This window comes from Haliaeetus albicilla, chromosome 12, assembly GCF_947461875.1.
Source record: "Haliaeetus albicilla chromosome 12, bHalAlb1.1, whole genome shotgun sequence".
Classification (NCBI taxonomy): Eukaryota; Metazoa; Chordata; class Aves; order Accipitriformes; family Accipitridae; genus Haliaeetus; species Haliaeetus albicilla.
The window spans coordinates 2965530-2985648 of NC_091494.1; positions in this window are offsets into that span (position 1 = coordinate 2965530).

Sequence of the window (20119 nt, forward strand, 5' to 3'; positions counted from 1 at the left end):
GGGTACCGGTACTACCCCGGAGCGTCGGGAAGGGACGCCAGGCTTAAGCAGGTGCAGCAGGTAGGGATACCAGGCCTACCCTGGGGGCTCAGGAAGGGAGGCCGCGTCTAACAGGGCGCGCCCGTAGGGACAAGAGGTGAACTCTGGCGCATCACAAAGGTTTCCGGTACAACCCCATAGCACTGTTGGGGGAACAGGTTCTATCCCGGAACGTCGGGGAGGGACACCGGGCCTAACGTGGTGGGTGAGATAGAAAGGTCGGGTGTAACCCCGCCCGCCCGTAGGGACAGCAGTTGTACCCTGTAGTAGTGGGTGGGGGTACTGGTACCTCCCCGGAGTACCGATGAGGTTTACGGGTACTACCCCGGAGTACCTGGTGGGAGTACTGGTACCACCCCGGAGTACCATAGAGGGTTACGGTTACTACGACGGAGTACCGAGTGTGGGTACCAGTACTACCGCTGAGCGTCGGGTAGGGACGCCAGGCTTAAGCAGGTGCACCAGGTAGGGATACCAGGCCTACCCTGGGGGCTCAGGAAGGGAGGCCGGGTCTAACAGGGCACGCCCGTAGGGACAAGAGGTGAACTCCGGCGCATCACAAAGGTTTCCGGTACAACCCCATAGTACTGTTGGGGGAACAGGTTCTATCCCGGAACGTCGGGGAGGGACACCGGGCCTAACGTGGTGGGTGAGATAGAAAGGTCGGGTGTAACCCCGCTCGCCCGTAGGGACAGCAGTTGTACCCCGTAGTAGTACTGGGTGGTGGTACGGCTACCACCCCAGAGCGCCGAGTGGTGGTACCGGTACTACCCCGGAGCACCGGTTGCGGGTACTGGTACCACCCCGGAGTACCGATGACGGTTACGGGTACTACCACGGTGTACCGTTTGGGGGTACCGGTACTACCCCGGAGTACCGATGAGGATGGCGGGTACTACGACGGAGTACCGAGTGGGGGTACCGGTACTACCCCGGAGCGTCGGGAAGGGACGCCAGGCTTAAGCAGGTGCACCAGGTAGGGATACCAGGCCTACCCTGGGGGCTCAGGAAGGGAGGCCGGGTCTAACAGGGCGCGCCCGTAGGGACAAGAGGTGAACTCCGGCGCATCACAAAGGTTTCCGGTACAACCCCATAGTACTGTTGGGGGAACAGGTTCTATCCCGGAACGTCGGGGAGGGACACCGGGCCTAACGTGGTGGGTGAGATAGAAAGGTCGGGTGTAACCCCGCCCGCCCGTAGGGACAGCAGTTGTACCCTATAGTAGTGGGTGGGGGTACTGGTACTACCCCGGAGTACCTGGTGGGAGTACTGGTACCACCCCGGAGTACCATAGAGGGTTACGGTTACTACGACGGAGTACCGAGTGGGGGTACCGGTACTACCCCGGAGCGTTGGGAAGGGACGCCAGGCTTAAGCAGGTGCACCAGGTAGGGATACCAGGCCTACCCTGGGGGCTCAGGAAGGGAGGCCGGGTCTAACAGGGCGCTCCCATAGGGACAAGGGGTGATCTCCGGCGCATCACAAAGGTTTCCGGTACAACCCCATAGTACTGTTGGGGGAACAGGTTCTATCCCGGAACGTCGGGGAGGGACACCGGGCCTAATGCAGAGGGTCAGGTAGTAAGGGCGATTCTAACATCGCGCGCCCGTAGGGACAACAGTTGTACCCTGTAGTACTGGGTGGGGGTACTGGACCACCCTGGAGTGCCGAGTGGTGGTACCGGTACTACCCCGGAGCGCCGGTTGCGGGTACTGGTACCACCCCGGAGTACCGATGAGGGTTACGGGTACTACCCCGGAGTACCGATTGGTGGTACCGGTACTACCCCGGAGTACCGATGAGGATTGCGGTTACTACCACGGAGTACCGAGTGGGGGTACCGGTACTACCCCGGAGCGTCGGGAAGGGACGCCAGGCTTAAGCAGGTGCAGCAGGTAGGGATACCAGGCCTACCCTGGGGGCTCAGGAAGGGAGGCCGGGTCTAACAGGGCGCGCCCGTAGGGACAAGAGGTGAACTCCGGCGCATCACAAAGGTTTCCGGTACAACCCCATAGCACTGTTGGGGGAACAGGTTCTATCCCGGAACGTCGGGGAGGGACACCGGGCCTAACGTGGTGGGTGAGATAGAAAGGTCGGGTGTAACCCCGCCCGCCCGTAGGGACAGCAGTTGTACCCTATAGTAGTGGGTGGGGGTACTGGTACCTCCCCGGAGTACCGATGAGGGTTACGGGTACTACCCCGGAGTACCTGGTGGGAGTACTGGTACCACCCCGGAGTACCGTAGAGGGTTACGGTTACTACGATGGAGTACCGAGTGTGGGTACCGGTACTACCCCGGAGCGTCGGGTAGGGACGCCAGGCTTAAGCAGGTGCACCAGGTAGGGATACCAGGCCTACCCTGGGGGCTCAGGAAGGGAGGCCGGGTCTAACAGGGCGCGCCCGTAGGGACAACAGGTGAACTCCGGCGCATCACAAAGGTTTCCAGTACAACCCCATAGTACTGTTGGGGGAACAGGTTCTATCCCGGAACGTCGGGTAGGGACACCGGGCCTAACGTGGTGGGTGAGATAGAAAGGTCGAGTGTAACCCCGCGCGCCCGTAGGGACAGCAGTTGTACCCTGTAGTAGTGGGGGGGGTACTGGTACCACCCCGGAGTACTGATGAGGGTTACGGGTACTACCCCGGAGTACCTGGTGGGAGTACTGGTACCACCCCGGAGTACCATAGAGGGTTGCGGGTACTACCCCGGAGTGCCGAGTGGTGGTACCGGTACTACCCTAGAGCGCCGGTTGCGGGTACTGGTACCTCCCCGGAGTACCGATGAGGGTTACGGGTACTACCACGGTGTACCGTTTGGGGGTACCGGTACTACCCTGGAGTACCGATGAGGATTACGGTTACTACGACGGAGTACCGAGTGGGGGTACCGGTACTACCCCGGAGCGTCGGGTAGGGACGCCAGGCTTAAGCAGGTGCACCAGGTAGGGATACCAGGCCTACCCTGGGGGCTCAGGAAGGGAGGCCGGGTCTAACAGGGCGCGCCCGTAGGGACAACAGGTGAACTCCGGCGCATCACAAAGGTTTCCAGTACAACCCCATAGTACTGTTGGGGGAACAGGTTCTATCCCGGAACGTCGGGTAGGGACACCGGGCCTAACGTGGTGGGTGAGATAGAAAGGTCGGGTGTAACCCCGCGCGCCCGTAGGGACAGCAGTTGTACCCTGTAGTAGTGGGGGGGGTACTGGTACCACCCCGGAGTACTGATGAGGGTTACGGGTACTACCCCGGAGTACCTGGTGGGAGTACTGGTACCACCCCGGAGTACCATAGAGGGTTGCGGGTACTACCCCGGAGTGCCGAGTGGTGGTACCGGTACTACCCTAGAGCGCCGGTTGCGGGTACTGGTACCTCCCCGGAGTACCGATGAGGGTTACGGGTACTACCACGGTGTACCGTTTGGGGGTACCGGTACTACCCTGGAGTACCGATGAGGATTACGGTTACTACGACGGAGTACCGAGTGGGGGTACCGGTACTACCCAAAGTGTCGGGAAGGGACGCCAGGCTTATGCAGGTGCACCAGGTAGGGATACCAGGCCTACCCTGGGGGCTCAGGAAGGGAGGCCGGGTCTAAAGGGCGCGCCCGTAGGGACAACAGGTGAACTCCGGCGCATCACAAAGGTTTCCGGTACAACCCCATAGTACTGTTGGGGGAACAGGTTCTATCCCGGAACGTCGGGGAGGGACACCGGGCCTAACGTGGTGGGTGAGATAGAAAGGTCGGGTGTAACCCCGCGCGCCCGTAGGGACAGCAGTTGTACCCTGTAGTAGTGAGTGGCGGTACTGGTACCACCCCGGAGTGCCGAGTGGTGGTACCGGTACTACCCCGGAGCACCGGTTGCGGGTACTGGTACCACCGCGGAGTACCGATGAGGATTACGGTTACTACCACGGAGTACCGAGTGGGGGTACCGGTACTACCCCGCAGCGTCGGGAAGGGACGCCAGGCTTAAGCAGGTGCACCAGGTAGGGATACCAGGCCTACCCTGGGGGCTCAGGAAGGGAGGCCGGGTCTAAAGGGCGCGCCCGTAGGGACAACAGGTGAACTCCGGCGCATCACAAAGGTTTCCGGTACAACCCCATAGTACTGTTGGGGGAACAGGTTCTATCCCGGAACGTCGGGGAGGGACACCGGGCCTAATGCAGAGGGTCAGGTAGTAAGGGCGATTCTAACATCGCGCGCCCGTAGGGACAGCAGTTGTACCCTGTAGTACTGGGTGGGGGTACTGGTACCACCCCGGAGTGCCGAGTGGTGGTACCGGTACTACCCCGGAGCGCCGGTTGCGGGTACTGGTACCACCCCGGAGTACCGATGAGGGTTACGGGTGCTACCCCGGAGTACCTGGTGGGAGTACCGGTACCACCCCGGAGTACCGATGAGGATTGCGGTTACTACGACGGAGTACCGAGTGGGGGTACCGGTACTACCCCGGAGCGTCGGGAAGGGACGCCAGGCTTAAGCAGGTGCACCAGGTAGGGATACCAGGCCTACCCTGGGGGCTCAGGAGGGGAGGCCGGGTCTAACAGGGCGCGCCCGTAGGGACAAGAGGTGATCTCCGGCGCATCACAAAGGTTTCCGGTACAACCCCATAGTACTGTTGGGGGAACAGGTTCTATCCCGGAACGTCGGGTAGGGACACCGGGCCTAACGCGGTGGGTGAGATAGAAAGGTCGGGTGTAACCCCGCGCGCCCGTAGGGACAGCAGTTGTACCCTGTAGTAGTGAGTGGCGGTACTGGTACCACCCCGGAGTGCCGAGTGGTGGTACCGGTACTACCCCGGAGCGCCGGTTGCGGGTACTGGTACCACCCCGGAGTACCGATGAGGATTACGGTTACTACCACGGAGTACCGAGTGGGGGTACCGGTACTACCCCGCAGCGTCGGGAAGGGACGCCAGGCTTAAGCAGGTGCACCAGGTAGGGATACCAGGCCTACCCTGGGGGCTCAGGAAGGGAGGCCGGGTCTAACAGGGCACGCCCGTAGGGACAAGAGGTGAACTCCGGCGCATCACAAAGGTTTCCGGTACAACCCCATAGTACTGTTGGGGGAACAGGTTCTATCCCGGAACGTCGGGGAGGGACACCGGGCCTAACGCGGTGGGTGAGATAGAAAGGTCGGGTGTAACCCCGCGCGCCCGTAGGGACAGCAGTTGTACCCTGTAGTAGTGGGTGGGGGTACTGGTACCACCCCGGAGTACCGATGAGGGTTACGGGTACTACCCCGGAGTACCTGGTGGGAGTACTGGTACCACCCCGGAGTACCATAGAGGGTTACGGTTACTACCACGGAGTACCGAGTGGGGGTACCGGTACTACCCCGGAGCGTCAGGAAGGGACTCCAGGCTTATGCAGGTGCACCAGGTAGGGATACCAGGCCTACCCTGGGGGCTCAGGAAGGGAGGCCGGGTCTAAAGGGCGCGCCCGTAGGGACAACAGGTGAACTCCGGCGCATCACAAAGGTTTCCGGTACAACCCCATAGTACTGTTGGGGGAACAGGTTCTATCCCGGAACGTCGGGGAGGGACACCGGGCCTAACGTGGTGGGTCAGGTAGTAAGGGCGATTCTAACATCGCGCGCCCGTAGGGACAGCAGTTGTACCCTGTAGTACTGGGTGGGGGTACTGGTACCACCCCGGAGTGCCGAGTGGTGGTACCGGTACTACCCCGGAGCGCCGGTTGCGGGTACTGGTACCACCCCGGAGTACCGATGAGGGTTACGGGTCCTACCCCGGAGTACCTGGTGGGAGTACCGGTACTACCCCGGAGTACCGATGAGGATTACGGTTACTACGACGGAGTACCGAGTGGGGGTACCGGTACTACCCCGGAGCGTCGGGAAGGGACGCCAGGATTAAGCAGGTGCAGCAGGTAGGGATACCAGGCCTACCCTGGGGGCTCAGGAAGGGAGGCCGGGTCTAACAGGGCGCGCCCGTAGGGACAAGAGGTGAACTCCGGCGCATCACAAAGGTTTCCGGTACAACCCCATAGCACTGTTGGGGGAACAGGTTCTATCCCGGAACGTCGGGGAGGGACACCGGGCCTAACGTGGTGGGTGAGATAGAAAGGTCGGGTGTAACCCCGCCCGCCCGTAGGGACAGCAGTTGTACCCTGTAGTAGTGGGTGGGGGTACTGGTACCTCCCCGGAGTACCGATGAGGGTTACGGGTACTACCCCGGAGTACCTGGTGGGAGTACTGGTACCACCCCGGAGTACCATAGACGGTTACGGTTACTACGACGGAGTACCGAGTGTGGGTACCAGTACTACCGCTGAGCGTCGGGTAGGGACGCCAGGCTTAAGCAGGTGCACCAGGTAGGGATACCAGGCCTACCCTGGGGGCTCAGGAAGGGAGGCCGGGTCTAACAGGGCGCGCCCGTAGGGACAAGAGGTGATCTCCGGCGCATCACAAAGGTTTCCGGTACAACCCCATAGTACTGTTGGGGGAACAGGTTCTATCCCGGAACGTCGGGGAGGGACACCGGGCCTAATGCAGAGGGTCAGGTAGTAAGGGCGATTCTAACATCGCGCGCCCGTAGGGACAGCAGTTGTACCCTGTAGTACTGGGTGGGGGTACTGGTACCACCCCGGAGTGCCGAGTGGTGGTACCGGTACTACCCCGGAGCGCCGGTTGCGGGTACTGGTACCACCCCGGAGTACCGATGAGGGTTACGGGTACTACCACGGTGTACCGTTTGGGGGTACCGGTACTACCCCGGAGTACCGATGAGGATTGCGGTTACTACGACGGAGTATCGAGTGGGGGTACCGGTACTACCCCGCAGCGTCGGGAAGGGACGCCAGGCTTAAGCTGGTGCACCAGGTAGGGATACCAGGCCTACCCTGGGGGCTCAGGAAGGGAGGCCGGGTCTAACAGGGCGCGCCCGTAGTGACAACAGGTGAACTCCGGCGCATCACAAAGGTTTCCGGTACAACCCCATAGTACTGTTGGGGGAACAGGTTCTATCCCGGAACGTCGGGTAGGGACACCGGGCCTAACGTGGTGGGTGAGATAGAAAGGTCGGGTGTAACCCCGCCCGCCCGTAGGGACAGCAGTTGTACCCTGTAGTAGTGAGTGGGGGTACTGGTACCTCCCCGGAGTACCGATGAGGGTTACGGGTGCTACCCCGGAGTACCTGGTGGGAGTACTGGTACCACCCCGGAGTACCATAGAGGGTTACGGTTACTATGACGGAGTACCGAGTGGGGGTACCGGTACTACCCCGGAGCGTCGGGAAGGGACGCCAGGCTTAAGCAGGTGCACCAGGTAGGGATACCAGGCCTACCCTGGGGGCTCAGGAAGGGAGGCCGGGTCTAACAGGGCGCGCCCGTAGGGACAAGAGGTGATCTCCGGCGCATCACAAAGGTTTCCGGTACAACCCCATAGTACTGTTGGGGGAACAGGTTCTATCCCGGAACGTCGGGGAGGGACACCGGGCCTAATGCAGAGGGTCAGGTAGTAAGGGCGATTCTAACATCGCGCGCCCGTAGGGACAGCAGTTGTACCCTGTAGTACTGGGTGGGGGTACTGGTACCACCCCGGAGTGCCGAGTGGTGGTACCGGTACTACCCCGGAGCGCCGGTTGCGGGTACTGGTACCACCCCGGAGTACCGATGAGGGTTACGGGTACTACCACGGTGTACCGATTGGGGGTACCGGTACTACCCCGGAGTACCGATGAGGATTACGGTTACTACGACGGAGTACCGAGTGGGGGTACCGGTACTACCGCGGAGCGTCGGGAAGGGACGCCAGGCTTAAGCAGGTGCACCAGGTAGGGATACCAGGCCTACCCTGGGGGCTCAGGAAGGGAGGCCGGGTCTAACAGGGCGCGCCCGTAGGGACAAGAGGTGATCTCCGGCGCATCACAAAGGTTTCCGGTACAACCCCATAGTACTGTTGGGGGAACAGGTTCTATCCCGGAACGTCGGGTAGGGACACCGGGCCTAACGCGGTGGGTGAGATAGAAAGGTCGGGTGTAACCCCGCGCGCCCGTAGGGACAGCAGTTGTACCCTGTAGTAGTGGGTGGGGGTACTGGTACCACCCCGGAGTACCGATGAGGGTTATGGGTACTACCCCGGAGTACCTGGTGGGAGTACTGGTACCACCCCGGAGTACCGATGAGGGTTACGGGTACTACCCCGGAGTACCTGGTGGGAGTACTGGTACCACCCCGGAGTGCCGAGTGGTGGTACCGGTACTACCCCGGAGCGCCGGTTGCGGGTACTGGTACAACCACGGAGTACCGATGAGGGTTACGGGTACTACCACGGTGTACCGATTGGGGGTACCGGTACTACCCCGGAGTACCGATGAGGATTGCGGTTACTACCACGGAGTACCGAGTGGGGGTACCGGTACTACCCCGGAGCGTCGGGAAGGGACGCCAGGCTTAAGCAGGTGCACCAGGTAGGGATACCAGGCCTACCCTGGGGGCTCAGGAAGGGAGGCCGGGTCTAAAGGGCGCGCCCGTAGGGACAACAGGTGAACTCCGGCGCATCACAAAGGTTTCCGGTACAACCCCATAGTACTGTTCGGGGAACAGGTTCTATCCCGGAACGTCGGGGAGGGACACCGGGCCTAATGCAGAGGGTCAGGTAGTAAGGGCGATTCTAACATCGCGCGCCCGTAGGGACAGCAGTTGTACCCTGTAGTACTGGGTGGGGGTACTGGTACCACCCCGGACTGCCGAGTGGTGGTACCGGTACTACCCCGGAGCGCCGGTTGCGGGTACTGGTACCACCCCGGAGTACCGATGAGGGTTACGGGTCCTACCCCGGAGTACCTGGTGGGAGTACCGGTACCACCCCGGAGTACCGATGAGGATTGCGGTTACTACGACGGAGTACCGAGTGGGGGTACCGGTACTACCCCGGAGCGTCGGGAAGGGACGCCAGGCTTAAGCAGGTGCACCAGGTAGGGATACCAGGCCTACCCTGGGGGCTCAGGAGGGGAGGCCGGGTCTAACAGGGCGCGCCCGTAGGGACAAGAGGTGATCTCCGGCGCATCACAAAGGTTTCCGGTACAACCCCATAGTACTGTTGGGGGAACAGGTTCTATCCCGGAACGTCGGGTAGGGACACCGGGCCTAACGCGGTGGGTGAGATAGAAAGGTCGGGTGTAACCCCGCGTGCCCGTAGGGACAGCAGTTGTACCCTGTAGTAGTGAGTGGCGGTACTGGTACCACCCCGGAGTGCCGAGTGGTGGTACCGGTACTACCCCGGAGCGCCGGTTGCGGGTACTGGTACCACCCCGGAGTACCGATGAGGATTACGGTTACTACCACGGAGTACCGAGTGGGGGTACCGGTACTACCCCGCAGCGTCGGGAAGGGACGCCAGGCTTAAGCAGGTGCACCAGGTAGGGATACCAGGCCTACCCTGGGGGCTCAGGAAGGGAGGCCGGGTCTAACAGGGCGCGCCCGTAGGGACAAGAGGTGAACTCCGGCGCATCACAAAGGTTTCCGGTACAACCCCATAGTACTGTTGGGGGAACAGGTTCTATCCCGGAACGTCGGGGAGGGACACCGGGCCTAACGCGGTGGGTGAGATAGAAAGGTCGGGTGTAACCCCGCGCGCCCGTAGGGACAGCAGTTGTACCCTGTAGTAGTGAGTGGGGGTACTGGTACCTCCCCGGAGTACCGATGAGGGTTACGGGTGCTACCCCGGAGTACCTGGTGGGAGTACTGGTACCACCCCGGAGTACCATAGAGGGTTACGGTTACTACCACGGAGTACCGAGTGGGGGTACCGGTACTACCCCGGAGCGTCAGGAAGGGACTCCAGGCTTATGCAGGTGCACCAGGTAGGGATACCAGGCCTACCCTGGGGGCTCAGGAAGGGAGGCCGGGTCTAAAGGGCGCGCCCGTAGGGACAACAGGTGAACTCCGGCGCATCACAAAGGTTTCCGGTACAACCCCATAGTACTGTTGGGGGAACAGGTTCTATCCCGGAACGTCGGGGAGGGACACCGGGCCTAATGCAGAGGGTCAGGTAGTAAGGGCGAGTCTAAACCCGCGCGCCCGTAGGGACAGCAGTTGTACCCTGTAGTACTGGGTGGGGGTACTGGTACCACCCCGGAGTGCCGAGTGGTGGTACCGGTACTACCCCGGAGCGCCGGTTGCGGGTACTGGTACCACCCCGGAGTACCGATGAGGGTTACGGGTGCTACCCCGGAGTACCTGGTGGGAGTACCGGTACCACCCCGGAGTACCGATGAGGATTGCGGTTACTACGACGGAGTACCGAGTGGGGGTACCGGTACTACCCCGGAGCGTCGGGAAGGGACGCCAGGCTTAAGCAGGTGCACCAGGTAGGGATACCAGGCCTACCCTGGGGGCTCAGGAGGGGAGGCCGGGTCTAACAGGGCGCGCCCGTAGGGACAAGAGGTGATCTCCGGCGCATCACAAAGGTTTCCGGTACAACCCCATAGTACTGTTGGGGGAACAGGTTCTATCCCGGAACGTCGGGTAGGGACACCGGGCCTAACGCGGTGGGTGAGATAGAAAGGTCGGGTGTAACCCCGCGCGCCCGTAGGGACAGCAGTTGTACCCTGTAGTAGTGAGTGGCGGTACTGGTACCACCCCGGAGTGCCGAGTGGTGGTACCGGTACTACCCCGGAGCGCCGGTTGCGGGTACTGGTACCACCCCGGAGTACCGATGAGGATTACGGTTACTACCACGGAGTACCGAGTGGGGGTACCGGTACTACCCCGCAGCGTCGGGAAGGGACGCCAGGCTTAAGCAGGTGCACCAGGTAGGGATACCAGGCCTACCCTGGGGGCTCAGGAAGGGAGGCCGGGTCTAACAGGGCGCGCCCGTAGGGACAAGAGGTGATCTCCGGCGCATCACAAAGGTTTCCGGTACAACCCCATAGTACTGTTGGGGGAACAGGTTCTATCCCGGAACGTCGGGGAGGGACACCGGGCCTAATGCAGAGGGTCAGGTAGTAAGGGCGATTCTAACATCGCGCGCCCGTAGGGACAGCAGTTGTACCCTGTAGTACTGGGTGGGGGTACTGGTACCACCCCGGAGTGCCGAGTGGTGGTACCGGTACTACCCCGGAGCGCCGGTTGCGGGTACTGGTACCACCCCGGGTTACCGATGAGGGTTACGGGTACTACCACGGTGTACCGTTTGGGGGTACCGGTACTACCCCGGAGTACCTATGAGGATTACGGTTACTACAACGGAGTACCGAGTGGGGGTACCGGTACTACCGCGGAGCGTCGGGAAGGGACGCCAGGCTTAAGCAGGTGCACCAGGTAGGGATACCAGGCCTACCCTGGGGGCTCAGGAAGGGAGGCCGGGTCTAACAGGGCGCGCCCGTAGGGACAAGAGGTGATCTCCGGCGCATCACAAAGGTTTCCGGTACAACCCCATAGTACTGTTGGGGGAACAGGTTCTATCCCGGAACGTCGGGTAGGGACACCGGGCCTAACGCGGTGGGTGAGATAGAAAGGTCGGGTGTAACCCCGCGCGCCCGTAGGGACAGCAGTTGTACCCTGTAGTAGTGGGTGGGGGTACTGGTACCACCCGGGAGTACCGATGAGGGTTACGGGTACTACCCCGGAGTACCTGGTGGGAGTACTGGTACCACCCCGGAGTACCGATGAGGGTTACGGGTACTACCCCGGAGTACCTGGTGGGAGTACTGGTACCACCCCGGAGTGCCGAGTGGTGGTACCGGTACTACCCCGGAGCGCCGGTTGCGGGTACTGGTACAACCACGGAGTACCGATGAGGGTTACGGGTACTACCACGGTGTACCGATTGGGGGTACCGGTACTACCCCGGAGTACCGATGAGGATTGCGGTTACTACCACGGAGTACCGAGTGGGGGTACCGGTACTACCCCGGAGCGTCGGGAAGGGACGCCAGGCTTAAGCAGGTGCACCAGGTAGGGATACCAGGCCTACCCTGGGGGCTCAGGAAGGGAGGCCGGGTCTAACAGGGCGCGCCCGTAGGGACAAGAGGTGATCTCCGGCGCATCACAAAGGTTTCCGGTACAACCCCATAGTACTGTTGGGGGAACAGGTTCTATCCCGGAACGTCGGGGAGGGACACCGGGCCTAACGTGGTGGGTGAGATAGAAAGGTCGGGTGTAACCCCGCCCGCCCGTAGGGACAGCAGTTGTACCCTGTAGTACTGGGTGGGGGTACTGGTACCACCCCGGAGTGCCGAGTGGTGGTACCGGTACTACCCCGGAGCGCCGGTTGCGGGTACTGGTACCACCCCGGAGTACCGATGAGGGTTACGGGTACTACCACGGTGTACCGATTGGGGGTACCGGTACCACCCCGGAGTACCGATGAGGATTACGGTTACTACGACGGAGTACCGAGTGGGGGTACCGGTACTACCGCGGAGCGTCGGGAAGGGACGCCAGGCTTAAGCAGGTGCACCAGGTAGGGATACCAGGCCTACCCTGGGGGCTCAGGAAGGGAGGCCGGGTCTAACAGGGCGCGCCCGTAGGGACAAGAGGTGATCTCCGGCGCATCACAAAGGTTTCCGGTACAACCCCATAGTACTGTTGGGGGAACAGGTTCTATCCCGGAACGTCGGGGAGGGACACCGGGCCTAACGTGGTGGGTGAGATAGAAAGGTCGGGTGTAACCCCGCCCGCCCGTAGGGACAGCAGTTGTACCCTGTAGTAGTGAGTGGGGGTACTGGTACCACCCCGGAGTGCCGAGTGGTGGTACCGGTACTACCCCAGAGCGCCGGTTGCGGGTACTGGTACCTCCCCGGAGTACCGATGAGGGTTACGGGTACTACCACGGTGTACCGTTTGGGGGTACCGGTACTACCCCGGAGTACCGATGAGGATTACGGTTACTACGACGGAGTACCGAGTGGGGGTACCGGTACTACCCAAAGTGTCGGGAAGGGACGCCAGGCTTATGCAGGTGCACCAGGTAGGGATACCAGGCCTACCCTGGGGGCTCAGGAAGGGAGGCCGGGTCTAACAGGGCGCGCCCGTAGGGACAACAGGTGAACTCCGGCGCATCACAAAGGTTTCCGGTACAACCCCATAGTACTGTTGGGGGAACAGGTTCTATCCCGGAACGTCGGGGAGGGACACCGGGCCTAATGCAGAGGGTCAGGTAGTAAGGGCAAGTCTAACCCCGCGCGCCCGTAGGGACAGCAGTTGTACCCTGTAGTACTGGGAGGGGGTACTGGAACACCCTGGAGTGCCGAGTGGTGGTACTGGTACTACCCCGGAGCGCCGGTTGCGTTTACTGGTACCACCCCGGAGTATCGATGAGGGTTACGGGTACTACCCCGGAGTACCTGGTGGGAGTACCGGTACTACCCCGGAGTACCGATGAGGATTACGGTTACTACGACGGAGTACCGAGTGGGGGTACCGGTACTACCCCGGAGCGTCGGGAAGGGACGCCAGGCTTAAGCAGGTGCACCAGGTAGGGATACCAGGCCTACCCTGGGGGCTCAGGAAGGGAGGCCGGGTCTAACAGGGCGCGCCCGTAGGGACAAGAGGTGAACTCCGGCGCATCACAAAGTTTTCCGGTACAACCCCATAGCACTGTTGGGGGAACAGGTTCTATCCCGGAAAGTCGGGGAGGGACACCGGGCCTAACGTGGTGGGTGAGATAGAAAGGTCGGGTGTAACCCCGCGCGCCCGTAGGGACAGCAGTTGTACCCTGTAGTAGTGGGTGGGGGTACTGGTACCTCCCCGGAGTACCGATGAGGGTTACGGGTACTACCCCGGAGTACCTGGTGGGAGTACTGGTACCACCCCGGAGTACCATAGAGGGTTACGGTTACTACGACGGAGTACCGAGTGTGGGTACCAGTACTACCGCTGAGCGTCGGGTAGGGACGCCAGGCTTAAGCAGGTGCACCAGGTAGGGATACCAGGCCTACCCTGGGGGCTCAGGAAGGGAGGCCGGGTCTAACAGGGCGCGCCCGTAGGGACAAGAGGTGATCTCCGGCGCATCACAAAGGTTTCCGGTACAACCCCATAGTACTGTTGGGGGAACAGGTTCTATCCCGGAACGTCGGGTAGGGACACCGGGCCTAACGTGGTGGGTGAGATAGAAAGGTCGGGTGTAACCCCGCGCGCCCGTAGGGACAGCCGTTGTACCCTGTAGTAGTGAGTGGGGGTACTGGCACCACCCCGGAGTGCCGACTGCTGGTAACGGTACCACCCCGGAGCGCCGGTTGCGGGTACTGGTACCACCCCGGAGTACCGATGAGGGTTACGGGTACTACTACGGTGTACCGTTTGGGGGTACCGGTACTACCCCGGAGTACCGATGAGGATTGCGGTTACTACGACGGAGTATCGAGTGGGGGCACCGGTACTACCCCGCAGCGTCGGGAAGGGACGCCAGGCTTAAGCAGGTGCACCAGGTAGGGATACCAGGCCTACCCTGGGGGCTCAGGAAGGGAGGCCGGGTCTAACAGGGCGCGCCCGTAGTGACAACAGGTGAACTCCGGCGCATCACAAAGGTTTCCGGTACAACCCCATAGCACTGTTGGGGGAACAGGTTCTATCCCGGAACGTCGGGGAGGGACACCGGGCCTAACGTGGTGGGTGAGATAGAAAGGTCGGGTGTAACCCCGCCCGCCCGTAGGGACAGCAGTTGTACCCTGTAGTACTGGGTGGGGGTACTGGTACCTCCCCGGAGTACCGATGAGGGTTACGGGTGCTACCCCGGAGTACCTGGTGGGAGTACTGGTACCACCCCGGAGTACCATAGAGGGTTACGGTTACTACGACGGAGTACCGAGTGGGGGTACCGGTACTACCCCGGAGCGTTGGGAAGGGACACCAGGCTTAAGCAGGTGCACCAGGTAGGGATACCAGGCCTACCCTGGGGGCTCAGGAAGGGAGGCCGGGTCTAACAGGGCGCTCCCATAGGGACAACAGGTGAACTCCGGCGCATCACAAAGGTTTCCGGTACAACCCCATAGCACTGTTGGGGGAACAGGTTCTATCCCGGAACGTCGGGGAGGGACACCGGGCCTAATGCAGAGGGTCAGGTAGTAAGGGCGAGTCTAACATCGCGCGCCCGTAGGGACAGCAGTTGTACCCTGTAGTAGTGGGTGGGGGTACTGGTACCACCCCGGAGTGCCGAGTGGTGGTACCAGTACTACCCCGGAGCGCCGGTTGCGGGTACTGGTACCACCCCGGAGTACCGATGAGGGTTACGGGTACTACCACGGTGTACCGATTGGGGGTACCGGTACCACCCCGGAGTACCGATGAGGATTGCGGTTACTACGACGGAGTACCGAGTGGGGGTACCGGTACTACCCCGGAGCGTCGGGAAGGGACGCCAGGCTTAAGCAGGTGCACCAGGTAGGGATACCAGGCCTACCCTGGGGGCTCAGGAAGGGAGGCCGGGTCTAACAGGGCGCGCCCGTAGGGACAACAGGTGAAGTCCGGCGCATCACAAAGGTTTCCGGTACAACCCCATAGTACTGTTGGGGGAACAGGTTCTATCCCGGAACGTCGGGGAGGGACACCGGGCCTAATGCAGAGGGTCAGGTAGTAAGGGCAAGTCTAACCCTGCGCGCCCGTAGGGACAGCATTTGTACCCTGTAGTACTGGGAGGGGGTACTGGACCACCCTGGAGTGCCGAGTGGTGGTACCGGTACTACCCCGGAGCGCCGGTTGCGGGTACTGGTACCACCCCGGAGTACCGTAGAGGGTTACGGCTGCTACCCCGGAGTACCTGGTGGGAGTACTGGTACCACCCCGGAGTACCGATGAGGATTGCGGTTACTACCACGGAGTACCGAGTGGGGGTACCGGTACTACCCCGGAGCGTCGGGAAGGGACGCCAGGCTTAAGCAGGTGAACCAGGTAGGGATACCAGGCCTACCCTGGGGGCTCAGGAAGGGAGGCCGCGTCTAACAGGGCGCGCCCGTAGGGACAAGAGGTGAACTCTGGCGCATCACAAAGGTTTCCGGTACAACCCCATAGTACTGTTGGGGGAACAGGTTCTATCCCGGAACGTCGGGGAGGGACACCGGGCCTAACGTGGTGGGTGAGATAGAAAGGTCGGGTGTAACCCCGCCCGCCCGTAGGGACAGCAGTTGTACCCTATAGTAGTGGGTGGGGGTACTGGTACCTCCCCGGAGTACCGATGAGGGTTACGGGTACTACCCCGGAGTACCTGGTGGGAGTACTGGTACCACCCCGGAGTACCGTAGAGGGTTACGGTTACTACGACGGAGTACCGAGTGTGGGTACCGGTACTACCCCGGAGCGTCGGGTAGGGACGCCAGGCTTAAGCAGGTGCACCAGGTAGGGATACCAGGCCTACCCTGGGGGCTCAGGAAGGGAGGCCGGGTCTAACAGGGCGCGCCCGTAGGGACAACAGGTGAACTCCGGCGCATCACAAAGGTTTCCGGTACAACCCCATAGTACTGTTGGGGGAACAGGTTCTATCCCGGAACGTCGGGTAGGGACACCGGGCCTAACGTGGTGGGTGAGATAGAAAGGTCGGGTGTAACCCCGCGCGCCCGTAGGGACAGCAGTTGTACCCTGTAGTAGTGGGTGGGGGTACTGGTACCACCCCGGAGTACTGATGAGGGTTACGGGTGCTACCCCGGAGTACCTGGTGGGAGTACTGGTACCACCCCGGAGTACCATAGAGGCTTGCGGGTACTACCCCGGAGTGCCGAGTGGTGGTACCGGTACTACCCCAGAGCGCCGGTTGCGGGTACTGGTACCTCCCCGGAGTACCGATGAGGGTTACGGGTACTACCACGGTGTACCGTTTGGGGGTACCGGTACTACCCTGGAGTACCGATGAGGATTACGGTTACTACCACGGAGTACCGAGTGGGGGTACCGGTACTACGCCGGAGCGTCGGGAAGGGACGCCAGGCTTAAGCAGGTGCAGCAGGTAGGGATACCAGGCCTACCCTGGGGGCTCAGGAAGGGAGGCCGGGTCTAACAGGGCGCGCCCGTAGGGACAACAGGTGAACTCCGGCGCATCACAAAGGTTTCCGGTACAACCCCATAGTACTGTTGGGGGAACAGGTTCTATCCCGGAACGTCGGGGAGGGACACCGGGCCTAACGTGGTGGGTGAGATAGAAAGGTCGGGTGTAACCCCGCGCGCCCGTAGGGACAGCCGTTGTACCCTGTAGTACTGGGTGGGGGTACTGGACCACCCTGGAGTGCCGAGTGGTGGTACCGGTACTACCCCGGAGCACCGGTTGCGGGTACTGGTACCACCCCGGAGTACCGATGAGGGTTACGGGTACTACCCCGGAGTACCTGGTGGGAGTACCGGTACTACCCCGGAGTACCGATGAGGATTGCGGGTACTACCACGGAGTACCGAGTGGGGGTACCGGTACTACCCCGGAGCGTCGGGAAGGGACGCCAGGCTTAAGCAGGTGCAGCAGGTAGGGATACCAGGCCTACCCTGGGGGCTCAGGAAGGGAGGCCGCGTCTAACAGGGCGCGCCCGTAGGGACAAGAGGTGAACTCTGGCGCATCACAAAGGTTTCCGGTACAACCCCATAGCACTGTTGGGGGAACAGGTTCTATCCCGGAACGTCGGGGAGGGACACCGGGCCTAACGTGGTGGGTGAGATAGAAAGGTCGGGTGTAACCCCGCCCGCCCGTAGGGACAGCAGTTGTACCCTGTAGTAGTGGGTGGGGGTACTGGTACCTCCCCGGAGTACCGATGAGGTTTACGGGTACTACCCCGGAGTACCTGGTGGGAGTACTGGTACCACCCCGGAGTACCATAGAGGGTTACGGTTACTACGACGGAGTACCGAGTGTGGGTACCAGTACTACCGCTGAGCGTCGGGTAGGGACGCCAGGCTTAAGCAGGTGCACCAGGTAGGGATACCAGGCCTACCCTGGGGGCTCAGGAAGGGAGGCCGGGTCTAACAGGGCGCGCCCGTAGGGACAAGAGGTGAACTCCGGCGCATCACAAAGGTTTCCGGTACAACCCCATAGTACTGTTGGGGGAACAGGTTCTATCCCGGAACGTCGGGGAGGGACACCGGGCCTAACGTGGTGGGTGAGATAGAAAGGTCGGGTGTAACCCCGCTCGCCCGTAGGGACAGCAGTTGTACCCCGTAGTAGTACTGGGTGGTGGTACGGCTACCACCCCAGAGCGCCGAGTGGTGGTACCGGTACTACCCCGGAGCACCGGTTGCGGGTACTGGTACCACCCCGGAGTACCGATGACGGTTACGGGTACTACCACGGTGTACCGTTTGGGGGTACCGGTACTACCCCGGAGTACCGATGAGGATGGCGGGTACTACGACGGAGTACCGAGTGGGGGTACCGGTACTACCCCGGAGCGTCGGGAAGGGACGCCAGGCTTAAGCAGGTGCACCAGGTAGGGATACCAGGCCTACCCTGGGGGCTCAGGAAGGGAGGCCGGGTCTAACAGGGCGCGCCCGTAGGGACAAGAGGTGAACTCCGGCGCATCACAAAGGTTTCCGGTACAACCCCATAGTACTGTTGGGGGAACAGGTTCTATCCCGGAACGTCGGGGAGGGACACCGGGCCTAACGTGGTGGGTGAGATAGAAAGGTCGGGTGTAACCCCGCCCGCCCGTAGGGACAGCAGTTGTACCCTATAGTAGTGGGTGGGGGTACTGGTACTACCCCGGAGTACCTGGTGGGAGTACTGGTACCACCCCGGAGTACCATAGAGGGTTACGGTTACTACGACGGAGTACCGAGTGGGGGTACCGGTACTACCCCGGAGCGTTGGGAAGGGACGCCAGGCTTAAGCAGGTGCACCAGGTAGGGATACCAGGCCTACCCTGGGGGCTCAGGAAGGGAGGCCGGGTCTAACAGGGCGCTCCCATAGGGACAAGGGGTGATCTCCGGCGCATCACAAAGGTTTCCGGTACAACCCCATAGTACTGTTGGGGGAACAGGTTCTATCCCGGAACGTCGGGGAGGGACACCGGGCCTAATGCAGAGGGTCAGGTAGTAAGGGCGATTCTAACATCGCGCGCCCGTAGGGACAACAGTTGTACCCTGTAGTACTGGGTGGGGGTACTGGACCACCCTGGAGTGCCGAGTGGTGGTACCGGTACTACCCCGGAGCGCCGGTTGCGGGTACTGGTACCACCCCGGAGTACCGATGAGGGTTACGGGTACTACCCCGGAGTACCGATTGGTGGTACCGGTACTACCCCGGAGTACCGATGAGGATTGCGGTTACTACCACGGAGTACCGAGTGGGGGTACCGGTACTACCCCGGAGCGTCGGGAAGGGACGCCAGGCTTAAGCAGGTGCAGCAGGTAGGGATACCAGGCCTACCCTGGGGGCTCAGGAAGGGAGGCCGGGTCTAACAGGGCGCGCCCGTAGGGACAAGAGGTGAACTCCGGCGCATCACAAAGGTTTCCGGTACAACCCCATAGCACTGTTGGGGGAACAGGTTCTATCCCGGAACGTCGGGGAGGGACACCGGGCCTAACGTGGTGGGTGAGATAGAAAGGTCGGGTGTAACCCCGCCCGCCCGTAGGGACAGCAGTTGTACCCTATAGTAGTGGGTGGGGGTACTGGTACCTCCCCGGAGTACCGATGAGGGTTACGGGTACTACCCCGGAGTACCTGGTGGGAGTACTGGTACCACCCCGGAGTACCGTAGAGGGTTACGGTTACTACGATGGAGTACCGAGTGTGGGTACCGGTACTACCCCGGAGCGTCGGGTAGGGACGCCAGGCTTAAGCAGGTGCACCAGGTAGGGATACCAGGCCTACCCTGGGGGCTCAGGAAGGGAGGCCGGGTCTAACAGGGCGCGCCCGTAGGGACAACAGGTGAACTCCGGCGCATCACAAAGGTTTCCAGTACAACCCCATAGTACTGTTGGGGGAACAGGTTCTATCCCGGAACGTCGGGTAGGGACACCGGGCCTAACGTGGTGGGTGAGATAGAAAGGTCGAGTGTAACCCCGCGCGCCCGTAGGGACAGCAGTTGTACCCTGTAGTAGTGGGGGGGGTACTGGTACCACCCCGGAGTACTGATGAGGGTTACGGGTACTACCCCGGAGTACCTGGTGGGAGTACTGGTACCACCCCGGAGTACCATAGAGGGTT